A 14,537-nucleotide genomic window follows, 5' to 3' on the forward strand; every position below is an offset into this window, starting at 1 on the left:
AGTTTAAAAAAAGTAGGTAAAAGTTTTCTGTACATTTTAAGTTTATATGTTCTGTTATAATATGACTTTTGTTCTGGAAATATTACTACTTTTCTTTTTTAAATATTGTGACTTTGTTTCTTGAAATATTAAAGCAGCCATATTATGCTCATTTTCAGGTTCATAATTGTATTTTAAGGTTGTACCAGAATAGGTTTACATGGTTTAATTTTCAAAAAAACACCATATTTGTGTTGTACTGCAGTGCTCTCTCTCACTGCTGCAGATCCTCTTTTCACCTGGTCTCTGTTTTAGCTACAGAGTGAGACCTCTTTTCTTCTTCTTCTTCTGTACTATCTTTGATTGCACTGCACATGCCCAGTAGCTCAGATGTAGATCATGTCAGCTAGCTAGCTCCATAGACAGTAAAAGAAAGGCTGTTTCTACAATTTGGGTCAGTTACAAGGCAGGATTAGCTGGGAGACTTCTAAATGAGGGCGCACATGGAAGTAGTTCTTTTGTAGATTATGGTGAACTTGTGTGTGTTGTAGCAGTGCTTTGCTATTGAGAACGAGGTAGAATGATAGCGTTAGCATGCTAGCGTTAGCCATAGCGTTAGCATGTTAACGCTACGAGCCAGTGGTTGCGGTTAGCCTTCTCGTTTCGGCTTGTGACGTCACAAGCCGTGCCGATTTTGAACAGCTCACCCAGAGACTGAAGGCAGGACACATTCAGAAACTGTATCTCACTCTAAACAGCATGGGTGGATTTTTTTCAAAATTTGTATGTGTGTGGAAGCACCAGAGACACAACATAACACCCCAAATCCCAGAAAAAGTGATTTTTTTCATAATATGGGCACTTTAAGACTTAGGACCCGAAGGCATGAAGCGCCTGGCGCAGGTGCGTTTAGGGCGTGTACAAATCCACTTTTGCTAGTTTAACGGTGGGAAAAAGGGTCTGTGCACCGGGCCAACCCAGTCTCACGACAGTTCGTGAAATGTTCACGTAATTGAATCTATTGATTTGTGTACACGGACAGAAATTATCTGTGATTTCATTTCAAAACTGAAGGAGTAGGCTTTTCATAAAAGGTTGTTAATCCACTTTAAAAACGTTGGAGTCTTCCAATACAAACTCCAAACTGTTTTAGGCAAGGCTCAGTGAATGTCATGAAAATAAGCAATTCAGAAATTTGGGGACGTTTTTACCGTTTTTCCCAATTCCCCACAGTCAGAAATGAATATGCATGCGGGACAGATCTTTTTAATGTATTTGGTGTACTTAAAATAGAATATGTAGCATACATGTTATTTTCCTTATGAAGTTAAAATTGTTGTTAAAACAATTTTTCTTAATATTAAGACCCAAAGTGAGTCACAGTGTTCAACAAAATGCAAGGTCATTGTGCAGTCTACTGCTCCCTCAAATCATTTTGCCTCTCCCCACTTTCTACAGGTCAAAGGGAACAAAGAGTTTTTCATGGGCTGAGGTAATATACAGTGAATAAAGACAGGGTATGAATAAAGTTGGTGTGCAATATATTTTCTTTCAATTTAGCAATACATGCAATGTGTGAAAGACTGGGAAGGGATGGGGCTAAACAGTTCAACCAAGGCTTCTAGCATCAACGTGAACATTGATAATCAGGGCGTGAAGCGATGTAAGACCTTAAAATGGTTGAAAAAACAGAAATGTAAACAGAAATGGTCTCTTTAGTCTAGGCTATGTGCTTCAGGAAAGTGCGCGCAGATTCAAATAATTGAATGTTGCACAATCATTGGATGAATCATGCTGGGCAGAGACGATCTTGACCAATGATGTTGTTTGACTTCATGGGGGAGAGTGGCTTGTGTTCATGTCAGGAACCTGAGACAGTGCATCATGTTTTGATTTGTTGTCGAAATTATGACCGACAAAGACTAGATCTACTCAGAGAATTGCGAGAAATTGGTTTGGAAGAAGTATCTCTGAAGAGTATTTTAGAAGTAGGATCAAGTGGGAGGGGAAAACGTTGTTTGTTTAAATTTTTAATAGACACTGGACTGTATAACAGGATATAATGCACTGCGGTGCTAGTTCCATAGATGGCAGCAATGCAACTTTTTGGATGCCGGCTGCCGTAAAATCCCAAAGAAGAAGAAGAAGAAGAAGACGAAGAAGAAGAAGACTTCATGGGAGCTTTGCTCATAGATATATATAAAGGCTAGATGTCTCGTCCGCGCTGCTGGCCAATGGAGGTCGACGTCCGCACCTGGCGGCCATCTTGCCACAGTCAGCTCGCTCACTGGTAACATTGTGTTTTAATGGTGCATGTACTTTTTAAATAACCATAACTTGCTCAATTTTCTACCGATTTTCAAACGGTTTGGTTTGTTATAAACGTCAGAGATGTAGTTATGACACTGCATACTTATGAATCATTATAACCATGGATTTCCATATGAAACTAACATTAAACAGAAAATATAGGTGCAATGAATATACACAAGCACAAGGTATTTATGTTAAATCAATATATATATATACATACATACACACACACACACTTTTATAATATGTATATTACTAATATACTTTTATATGTATATTACTAATATAATAAAATAATTTGAATTATTACATGTTTATTTTAAACAAGTTTAGACTATTATAAAAGTGACATTTATTTGCAATAAAAAATAGGTACAAGATTTCCCTTTACAAATATACATAAAGAAATGCTGCATGTTGAAATCCCCACCCTGTAGAGAGAACTACACTACTGTGGAGGTATACACATGGAGGATTGAGATAAAAAATTCAAAAAATTCAATTAAATTCATTCAATTTTATTTGTATAGCGGCAATTCATAAAAAGTTATCTCAGGACACTTTTCAAATAGAGCAGGTCTAGACCGAACTCCTTATAACATTATTTACAGAGACTCAACAGTACCACCATGAGCAAGACTTTGGAGACAAGGGCAAGGAAAAAACTGCCTGTTAAGAGGCAGAAACCTAGGACAGACCATTCGGCTCTAGGTGGGTGGTCGTCTGACTCGACCAGTTGGGGAGAGAGAGAGAGAGAGAGAGAGAGAGAGAGAGAGAGAGAGAGAGAGAGAGAGAGAGAGAGAGAGAGAGAGAGAGAGAGAGAGAGAGAGACACAGGTGCACAGCAACAACAGTATTGGCAATGGCAGTCAAGCAGGACCATGGCAGGAGGCTCCACTAGGATCCATGAGAACCTGCGAGACGAGAAAGCACAAGAACTCCGGGGAAGAAGTGAAGTTAGTAACATGCATTAATGGGACATGAATGAGTGCAGAAAGAGAGAGAGAGAGGAAGAGACAGTGCACCATGGGAAAACCCCCGATAGTCTAGGCCTATAGCAGCATAACTAAGGGATGGTTCAGGACTCACCTGATCCAGCCCTAACTATAAGCTTTATCAAAGAGGAACGTCTTAAGCCTACTCTCAAATGTGGAGAGGGTGTCTCCCTCCCAAACCACAACTGGAAGCTGGTTCCACAGGAGAGGAGCTTGGTAACTGAAGAGACTATAGGAACCACAAGTAGCCATGCATTCAGAGAACGTAGTGTTCGAAAGAGGTAATAGGGTACTATGAGCTCTTTAAGATATGAAGGGGCCTGACCATGAAGAGCTTTATAGGTGAGGAGGAGGATTTTATACAGACAGCAGCTCTGCTTGCTGGTCCCAACTCTGGGTTGGCTCTTTTGATTGAAAAGGTTGCCTACCCCTGGGTGTAGTTTCAATGTTCACACGTTTATTCATTCAAGTGTATGAGTGACAGAGCAAGTGAGATAGCCAGTAGTTCTCAAACTTTTTACACAGAGTACCACCTCAAATAATATTGGGCTCTTAGACTACTAACACCATCATAGACCTTTCTGGGTACCACCAAGATAAAGGATTTAATATAATAAGCCATATGATGCTCTCATTGGTTTGATATTCCACATGCAAATACTCACAACATCAGGTTGAGGTGCATCCTGAGACAAGTCCATTGGCAGGTTGTTTTCCGCTCTTCTGGAGGTGGTTGTGCTTCTTGTTGCTACCAGCTAAAATAAACGTAAGTAAAGAAGTTTTGAGTGTCTAAAATGTACTGTAATAAACAACACATTATATAACTTGCAGTAACAAAAACTAAAGTGACATTTAATCACATATTGATATATCAATCTTATACACCTTGAATTATTGTTGGTCAATGATACACATACCCTTTAAAGATGAGCTGGAAAGTTGTAAATGGTTGGCACAACACCATCTTTAAGCCGGACATTCTGCGCCGTTCTGTCAAAGGCCTCACTCCTGAAGTGCTCACTGCAGAGTGTCCTGTCAGAGACAACAAAACCGTCCCTTCTTAGGGCAAGTTCCCACTGCCTCCTCATCTTTCCGGTTTTGGGAAACCTTAAAAAACGTGAGAAACGTACCCAGATATATAAATTATTGTCAACATTTCCAACCCTTTTTTCCTTCTTTCAATATTAACGGTAAGGACAAAAATACACACCTAAATTATCATATGTTTGGGGTAATTGTATGTATGCATGTGTGCATGTATGCATGTATGTACTTTAGAATAAGACAACCACACTAAACTAGTTATAAAAAGGTGTCCAAAAGAAACAGTCAGCGATTGTGTAAACAAACTTCTAAAAAGCCTTGGGTCAACAACAATCTTGTAATACTATTATGTCATAGCTATGCTAAACTGTAACGTTAGCTGCTACTAGGTCTCACTCAAAGCTTCTTGTTATTAGCCAGCTAGGCTAATAACTACAACCACACTCACAGCTTCTTGTTATTAGCCAGCTAATAACTACAACCACATCCACAAAGACTGTAATTTAGACAAAAGATTAGTCATCATAAAATCGTTATTGGTGTCAGTAAAACAGCTCGATTGTGGTCTCAGCCTTGATAACTTGCGCAAGTAGTAGTGATACACAACTATGGTGCACAATTAAGTCATTTTTCGAAAAGAAAAACTGCAATTTCAACATGTTCAAGCATCCAGAATTATAGCCACGTTAATAACGTTTGTAAGAAACCAAACCGTTTGTAAATCCGTCAAGATTTCAGCGAGATAAGAGTATTTGTGTTCGTGCAGATCACTCACCTTACATCAGGTACCACAGAGCCCGCAAGAAAGCTTGACTGTGACAAGATGGCTGCCGGTGATGACGTTAGAGACTCCACCGTAAGACATCTAGCCTTTATATATATCTATGGCTGTGCTAACGTCAAACTCATCTCGACGCAGAGACAGTGTGGATAATAATGTAACGCAGGAGTCAGGACTTTTCCACGATGATTCACATTCAGCTTTCACTTAAGGTAAAGTAATACTTTTCTTTTTATGTACATGCAGTTTCCTCACGAGATATCAACTGGACACGAGTTAAGATAACACTTGCATACGTTTCACAATTTTAAAATGTCAGCAGGGATAACGTTAGCATTTGCCGTTTATGTGCCTTATCAAAGTGTGTCTGGCGTTAGCTAACGTTACATTAAGACTGTCCTTATGTAACGTTAGCCTTGAATGTGAACCATGCACCAATCGTAATGTTAGCTAGCTAGCTAGCTAGCTAAATATATAACAGTTAACTAGCTACGTTATATTTGTCAGTTGACTAACGCTGACGTTAATTTATTAACGTCAACATTCCATGTTTACTAACTATGTTTACATGTTCCTATTTCCTCGTGCAAACATGGACCTGACAAAGACAGGTGGCAGTTAGCTTAGTAACGTTAACTTGCTAAGTAACGTAATGTTAGTAGTAGACAGTTTAGCAGGTCAGCTTGATTAGCTGGGTACTAGCTAATACTAGTAATTAAAGAAACGTTATAACGCTCCGTTGCTCCTAACGCTAGTAGTTAACATTACTGTTAACTAACCGGTAACCCGCCGTTTAACGTTACCACCTAGCTAGGTTATGCCTCAAGTTTACATAAGTTATCTCAGCTGACTAACTTTACGTTGGTTCTACTTTATGAACAGTGAACCACACGTTGTAATTAACATTTTACCCCGGCTTCATTTAAGACTTACAAGTGTAACAAGTTACAACATGACATTAAACGGAGCGTCTGCTTTGTGGACCACAACATCTTAATTTGAACGTGATCGTTATTTTCACTCATGATTCAGTGTGTCCAACGTAACATTACCATTCTGTCTTTCCAGAGAGAATATTTCCATTCCCGCTTTCCACATAAAAATAAATGGACAGGGAATTGAACAAATTCAGAAATAAGATATAAGCTACCTGCTCTATTTATAAGTGTTTCTCCCTCCAGACAATTGCACTCAGTCTGTAATTAAATATGTATTTTAAGTTTAATTGTTTGCTGTAAATCAAAATAAATAAATACCTGGTGGTCAATGCTGGCAAGCCTCCACAAATAAATCTATGTATACTACTGTTACAGTAATGTTCAAATCTCACCCTAATTCTTTAATCCTTGTTTAGGCAAGATGGAAGAAAGGAGGATACCAAGATAAGAAGATCAAGAAGATAAAGAAAGCTAAAGTAAATAGATGTTCACCCTACAGTATCACACGTTATCATCTGTACCTTACCACATCTTTCTCACCCATGTAATGGCTCTCATTCTGTGTTCAGTTTGACAAGGATCAACAGACCAGACAGCTCTCCCACAGCCAGCCTGAGAACCTGCTTTACGGTCTGTATAGCCTGGGTGAAGTTGAAGACTCGTGGATCAGATGGCTGAGAAAAGGATAGCCCAGAGCAAGAGGGAGCCCAGCAGAGGCTAAGAAGGAGGCAGCAAAGGAGTTCACAAACCCACATACAACTAATGGAGGTACCGAATGACAGGTCCATTTCAGAAAGCAGGTTTAGTGAAAACTCTGAGTTTGTTAACCCTGAGATGAGGGTAACTCTGGGTTTTCCGTTTCAGAAAGAGAGGTAACTTAACCTCGGACTCTGTGAACCTAACCTGGTCGGGAACAGGTTTTCTTCTTTCAGTCTCCTCCCTCTGACACAGCTCTCTTTCATTTCATCATTCATAATTGCAGTCTGTATCAGGCGCATTTTAGCGCAGTTTGTTATCGGCATGAATAAAAAAACAGGGTTGGTTTATTAACCATGTTAGGCAGATTATAAAACGTTTTTTTTTCTCAAAACATGCAATGTCCTTTTGTCGACGATCCCGGTGATGTAGAAGCTGTATTACTTCGCAGGGAGTTAAACATACGTCAGGAGATGATATTGAGGCCCAGACGCATTTTAATTTCCAGAATACCTATTTGAGCGGTACCGTTTTTTTTCTTCCCAGTCTATCAGTTATGTATCCTCCATAACCTTATCATCCTCATATCATATCACTAACGTCACCCTAACGTCACCCATCGTGGACATGCTCTACATCCCAGCAGATTATTTGTGTCACATTAAATGTTTTTGCAAACAACAGTTTTCTTTACAACATTGGTGATGCGGAGCATTTTAGTAAAGCTACTGCAGCAAAGCGCCGTCAGAAGAGTGCGACTCACTCTGAAACGTTTTTTAAACGTTTGTGTAGTGTTCCCTGGACACAAACCAGTAAGAGTCATTAGAAAGGAGTTCCACAGTATTGCAGGAGAATGATGTAAACCCTTTGAAATAAAAGATTATGAATTATAATTCTGTTAATGATGGTGCTGCAGCCTCAGAATGGGGATTAGTAGACCTAGGACTTTTATAGATTATAGGTTCAATACCATTTCACCAGTAATATTATACTTATGATTAAATATGATCCTCTCCTGGAACCATCACCTTATCGTGGTGGAGAGGTTTGTGTGTCCCTATGAACCTGAGGGCTGTGTTGTCTGGAGCTTTGTGCTCCTGGTAGGGTCTCCCAAGGCAAAGTGGTCTCAGGGGAGGGGCCAGACAAAGAATGGTTCAAAAACCCTATGAAAAAATGAGGTAGAGATGGAGTGACCCTACCCTGAGGAAGCCCGGGGCCCCCGTCTGGAGCCAGGCCCAGATGGAGGGCCCGTCAGCGAGCGCCTGGTGGCCGGGTTTGCCACGGAGCCCGGCCGGGTGGCAGTGAAGGTCAGGGGCCTCGACGGACCAGACCCGGGCAGCAGACGCTGGCTTTGGGGACGTGGAACGTCACCTCTCTGTGGGGGAAGGAGCCGGAAATTGTGCGGGAGGTGGAGCGCTACCAGTTGGATCTGGTGGGGCTTACCTCTACGCACAGTCTGGGTTCTGGAACCATACTCCTGGATAGGGGTTGGACTCTTTTCTTCTCCGGAGTTGCCCAGGTGTGAGGCGCCGGGCGGGTGTGGGGATACTCACAAGCCCCCGGCTGAGCGCCGCTACGTTGGAGTTTACCCCGGTGGACGAGAGGGTCGCCTCCCTACGCCTGCAGGTTGTGGGGGGGAAAACTCTGACTGTTGTTTGTGCGTATGCACCAAACAAGAGCTCGGAGTATTCGGCCTTCTTGGAGACCTTGAATGGAGTCCTGTATGGGGCTCCAGTGGGGGACTCCATAGTTCTGCTGGGGGACTTCAACGCGCACGTGGGAAATGATGGAGACACATGGAGAGGCGTGATTGGGAGGAACGGCCTCCCTGATCTAAACCAGGGTGGTTGTTTGTTGTTGGACTTCTGTGCTAGTCATGGATTGTCTATAACGAACACCATGTTCGAACATAGGGATGCTCATAAGTGTACTTAGTACCAGAGCACCCTAGGCCAAAGGTCAATGATCGATTTTATAATCGTTTCATCTGATCTGAGGCCGTATGTTTTGGACACTCGGGTGAAGAGAGGGGCAGAGCTGTCAACTGATCACCATCTGGTGGTGAGTTGGGTCAGAGGGTGTGGGAAGACTCTGGACAGACCTGGTAAGCCCAAACGGGTAGTGCGGGTAAATTGGGAACGTCTGGAGGAGGCCCCTGTCTGACAGACTTTCAACTCACACCTCCGGCGGAGCTTTTCGTGCATCCCTGTGGAGGCTGGGGGCATTGAACCCGAGTGGACAATGTTCAAAGTTTCCATTGCTGAAGCTGCGGCGGGGAGCTGTGGTCTTAGGGTCTTAGGTGCCTCAAGGGGCGGCAACCCACGAACACCGTGGTGGACACCGGTGGTCAGGGAAGCCGTCCGACTGAAGAAGGAGTCTTTCCGGGATATGTTATCCCAGAGGACTCCGGAGGCAGTTGCAAGGTACCGAAGGGCCCGAAGGGCTGCAGCCTCTGCCGTGAAAGAGGCAAAGCAGCGGGTGTGGGAGAAGTTCGGAGAAGACATGGAGAAGGACTTTCGGTCGGCACCAAAGTGCTTCTGGAAAACCGTTCGCCACCTCAGGAGGGGGAAGCGGGGAACCATCCAAGCTGTGTACAGTAAGGATGGGACGCTGTTGACCTCAACTGAGGAGGTAATAGGGCGGTGGAAGGAGCACTTTGAGGAACTCCTAAATCCGACTAATACGCCCTCTAGGGTAGAGGCAGAGCTGGAGGATGATGGGGGATTGTCGTCAATTTCCCTGGTGGAAGTTGCTGAGGTAGTTAAACAACTCCACAGTGGCAGCCCCAGGGATTGATGAGATCCGTCCAGAAATGCTTAACGCTCTGGGTGTGGAGGGTTGTCTTGGTTGACACGCCTCTTCAACATTGCGTGGAAGTCGGGGACGGTGCCTAAGGAGTGGCAGACCGGGGTGGTGGTTCCCCTTTTCAAAAAGGGGGACCAGAGGGTGTGTGCCAATTACAGGGGTATCACACTTCTCAGCCTCCCCAGTAAAGTCTACTCCAAGGTGCTGGAAAGGAGGGTTCGGTCGATAGTCGAACCTCAGGTTGAAGAGGAACAATGCGGATTCCGTCCTGTTCGTGGAACAACGGACCAGATCTTTACTCTCGCAAGGATCCTGGAGGGAGCCTGGGAGTATGCCCAACCGGTCTACATGTGCTTTGTGGATCTGGAGAAGGCGTATGACCGGGTCCCCCGGGAGATACTGTGGGAGGTGCTGCGGGAGTATGGGGTGAGGGGGGGTCCCTTCTCAGGGCCATCCAATCTCTGTACGACCAAAGCGAGAGCTGTGTCCGGGTTCTCGGCAGTAAGTCGGACTCGTTTCAGGTGAGAGTTGGCCTCCGCCAGGGCTGTGCTTTGTCACCAATCCTGTTTGTAATATTTATGGACAGGATTTCGAGGCGTAGTCGGGGTGGAGAGGGGTTGCACTTTGGTGAGCTGAGCTGAGCTGGTTAATGTGGCTCGGGAAAGGGAAGTTTGGGGTCCCCTGCTGGAGCTGCTACCCCCGCGACCCGTTACCGGATAAGCGGAAGAAGATGGATGGATGGATGGATGGATGGATGATTAAATATGATATACACTATATTGGAACTAACGCATTTACTCTAGCAGCAATTTTCTCCCACGCAAATTCTCTCTTTTAAAGCAGCCGCTGTGTTGCTTTTTTAACTAAATACATGTTCAAACTCACTGTATGTGCAGTATTTCTGCCCACCAGTTTGTCTGTGGTTGTTACCATGGTGAATCGTAGTATCATGGCTCCATTCATGCTGCCTGAAACTGAAAACTCAGAGTTTCCCATCTCAGGGTAAATCAACTCCGATATCAGGGTTACACTCAGAGTTTGTTAAACCTCCTTCCTGAAACGGGCCCCTGCATTGTTAACGGTTGCTTTACCTGGTCTGTGCTTGTAAATAAAAACGAACCGGACGTGGATTTGTAACAATTTTACACCCCTTTTTGTTGGTACAGCCTTACTTGCGTCTAAAAACAGTGACTTGGGACTTGTTCAAGACGGTGAAGGTTAAGATTTGTGACTTGCACATGTGTGACTTAAGACCGTTAGACACTGGGGGCGTGACGAATAAGCGACGCCAATATGCAAAATAATCGCCTGTGAATATTTCACATCAAAACTATTCACACCGGCAGCGATGCAAATTTGCGACAGTTTTCAATAAAAGGTTTGGATATTCACGCCAGCTCATCTGCCATGTCAGTAGGACAGATGCTGAAGAGAGTGAGAAAGTGACGGAAGATGTGGTGTGAGCGGACGAGAAAGAGAGAGCAGTCGGAGCAGAGGAGAGTTAACGTTTAGTGGTGAAGATATGAAGTGATTGTACAGCAGCTAGATTCTGCAGTTTGACAACAAATAAATGCAGCAGCTCCTCAAAAGCACCAAAAGGTGTCCTGTCTGGTTTCCAGGCTGCTGAGTGGAGGGACGGGGGCTAGCTTTGGATACGTCCCAGGAAAAGCTGTAACACTAAGCTACTGTAAGCTATTTATTGAGTTTCCTCTAACTCTAATTGAGTATACAGTTAATACTCAATTGAATTCCCTCTGCAAAACAGTGTAGCATATGTCTCGGGCTTATTGTGAAAGGTAAAAACGGAAAGAATGTTTCTGGCATACGCTGCCATTGTAAAGGTTGAAAGGAGTAATAAAGTTTGCTGACGTACAGTCTGTAGTTGGGACAGCAGCCTCCGTGTTGTTGTTTGGTGATCCTCATAAGTAAACACCTCTTGTGACAAAAACAACAGTTCGAAAAAATATATTGACATGCGAAATAATCGTCCCTGGTGTGCAATGGTCTTTAATCTCACCTCTGATATTTTTGATTAAGAGCTACTCTCTGGCGAAGCCACAAACCAGAAATGTAAGACTCAAACTATGATGTCATCAGGTTACTAAGCTGCTTCATAGACAATGAATGTGAAACTAATTTTGTAGAATATAAAAAACCCAAATGAGGTTTATTCTATGTTAGCATTTTATTTCTGAAACAGAACCTCTACCCGTTACCTCTGAACATCCCCCTGGGTGATCTCAGTGTCATCTTTCAAATATTTCTCAATTCATTGTTTTTGGAAAAGCTCCAGACATTATATCAGATGACATCACAAATTTGAGTTTTTAGATTTTGGAGAGAGTTGTTCATGTTCACTGACATTTTTAACACACATGTATGAATTCCCAAATTGCCCATAGTTCCCCTTTTGCTATAATTCAATGTACCAGACAGTTTTTGCTCCCATAAGTTTATTCATATGTGAACTTTAAGGATAGCACTGTTTAAATAGTGCATTTCTTTGTAAAGCATGCAGTAAATGGTCATTCTATAATACTTTCTGGTTATGATACATCTTAAAATCTCATACATCTCAAATAGGGATCTGTAGTGAATGGATTGCACAATGCTGTAAAATGTCAGCAGAAAAAATTATATATTTATTGCGTGTAAAAGTAGTTGATGCAATTGCACTTTTACATAGCCCTTTTGGTTTTTGTACATTCAAAACCCCATTTACTAATGAGGAAGTTGTGAACATATATTGGTTAGTAATAGTAATTACTGTCAAATAATGTTTATGAAGTAAATCCCATGCACTTATAAGAAAAGTCTGTAGATATATTGGTGTTGCTTGTTATTACTGTCAAATGAAGTTTATATAAAATAAACATGTATGTACATATAATGGAGAGTTGCTTGTTATTACTGTCAAATAATGTTTATATAAAGTAAACCCCCTACTTCAATGAGGAAAAGTCTGTAGATATACCAGATAGTTGCTTTTAAGTTACTATAAAACAATGTTTATATAAAGTAACCTCATATATTAATAGTAAAGGTATGTAGATATATTGGAGAGTTGCTTCTAAATTACTATAAAACTATGTTTATATAAAGTAAACCCCGTACAATAATGGTAAAAGTGTATATATATATTGGATAGTTGTTTGTAATTACTATAAAGAACAGTTTATATAAAGTAAACCCCCATACAATAATGAGGTACAGTCTGTAGATATATTGGATAGTTGCTTGTTATTACGGGCAAATAATGTTTATATAAAGTGAACACCCATACAATAATGGTAAAACTATGTGTATATATTGGATATTTGCTTGTATATATAAAGTAAACCTCATATATTAATGGTAAAGGTATGTAAATATATTGGAGAGTTGCCTTTTATAACTATAAATTAATGTTTATTTAAAGTAAACAACATACATTAATGGTAAAAGTATGTAGATATATTGGAGAGTTGCTTGTAAATACTCTCAAATATTGTTTATATAAAGTAATGACTATTATTATAATGTTTCTGGAAGGTATTATCCCATTATCTTCTCTTTTTTGTACAGTCAAAAAACTGTATTAAACAGGAATTTACTGTAAATAGATTGGATAATCATAAAATAAATGAAAGTCATTTTACATAATTTTTTTATGTGTTTTACATCCAAAAATCTGTACTTTTAACAGGGAGTTCTTGTGGATGGATTGGATAATCTTGTGAATTTACCAAAGAAAAACGTATAAAAACAGCAGTTTTCATTTAAATTACGTAATTTTAAGGTATTTCTGCAATATTTCTTAGTTTTTATAAAGATTTATACAGTTGTTTAACATTCTATAAATGTTTTATAACAAGAATTTGTTTTAATTCTACAATAGTTAGACTGTAAAAATACAGAAAATATTTACAGGAAATTTCTGTATTTAAAAAAAGAATTTTTCTGTAAAATAATGTAAGGTTTTTTACTGTCATTTGACGGTAAGTGTTTGGCAACTTTGCTGCCAGACTTTTTACCGTTTTTTTACGATTTTTTTTTTTACAGTGTAGGAGCATTTTACTAATGCTCTGTTAAAATAACAATGAAATGCTGCGTTATTGACTTTAGACCAGGTTTTTGTTGATCAATGGCGTGATCACTTCCCGCTGCCTCAAGATAGCTATACGCCCAGAATGCACCTGAACACACCTCCCTGTAAGACCAGGACGCCCAGAATGCACCTGAACACACCTCCCTGTAAGACCAGCACGCCCAGAATGCACCTGAACACACCTCCCTGTAAGACCAGCACGCCCAGAATGCACCTGAACTCACCTCCCTGTAAGACCAGCACGCCCAGAATGCACCTGAACACACCTCCCTGTAAGACCAGCACGCCCAGAACGCACCTGAACGCACCTCCCTGTAAGACCAGCACGCCCAGAATGCACCTGAACACACCTCCCTGTAAGACCAGCACGCCCAGAACGCACCTCCCTGTAAGACCAGCACGCCCAGAATGCACCTGAACACACCTCCCTGTAAGACCAGCACGCCCAGAATGCACCTGAACACACCTCCATGTAAGACCAGCACGCCCAGAATGCACCTGAACACACCTCCCTGTAAGACCAGAATGCACCTGAACACACCTCCCTGTAAGACCAGCACGCCCAGAATGCACCTGAACACACCTCCCTGTAAGACCAGCACGCCCAGAATGCACCTGAACTCACCTCCCTGTAAGACCAGCACGCCCAGAATGCACCTGAACACACCTGAACACACCTCCCTGTAAGACCAGAATGCACCTGAACACACCTCCCTGTAAGACCAGCACGCCCAGAATGCACCTGAACACACCTCCCTGTAAGACCAGCACGCCCAGAATGCACCTGAACTCACCTCCCTGTAAGACCAGCACGCCCAGAATGCACCTGAACACACCTGAACACACCTCCCTGTAAGACCAGCACGCCCAGAATGCACCTTAACGCACCTCCCTGTAAGA

At 42.0% G+C, this 14,537-nt stretch overlaps 1 long non-coding RNA gene across 1 annotated transcript; it reads left to right on the forward strand.

The window, feature by feature from the left end:
* Window positions 1-5,222: 5,222 nt before the first annotated feature.
* On the forward strand, window positions 5,223-6,800 carry LOC116061887. The gene is made up of 3 exons (XR_004107831.2): window positions 5,223-5,323; window positions 6,466-6,525; window positions 6,619-6,800. It is a non-coding gene; the product is annotated as an uncharacterized LOC116061887 (long non-coding RNA).
* Window positions 6,801-14,537: the final 7,737 nt, after the last annotated feature.

Source organism: Sander lucioperca, chromosome 24, assembly GCF_008315115.2.
Source record: "Sander lucioperca isolate FBNREF2018 chromosome 24, SLUC_FBN_1.2, whole genome shotgun sequence".
Lineage (NCBI taxonomy): Eukaryota > Metazoa > Chordata > Actinopteri > Perciformes > Percidae > Sander > Sander lucioperca.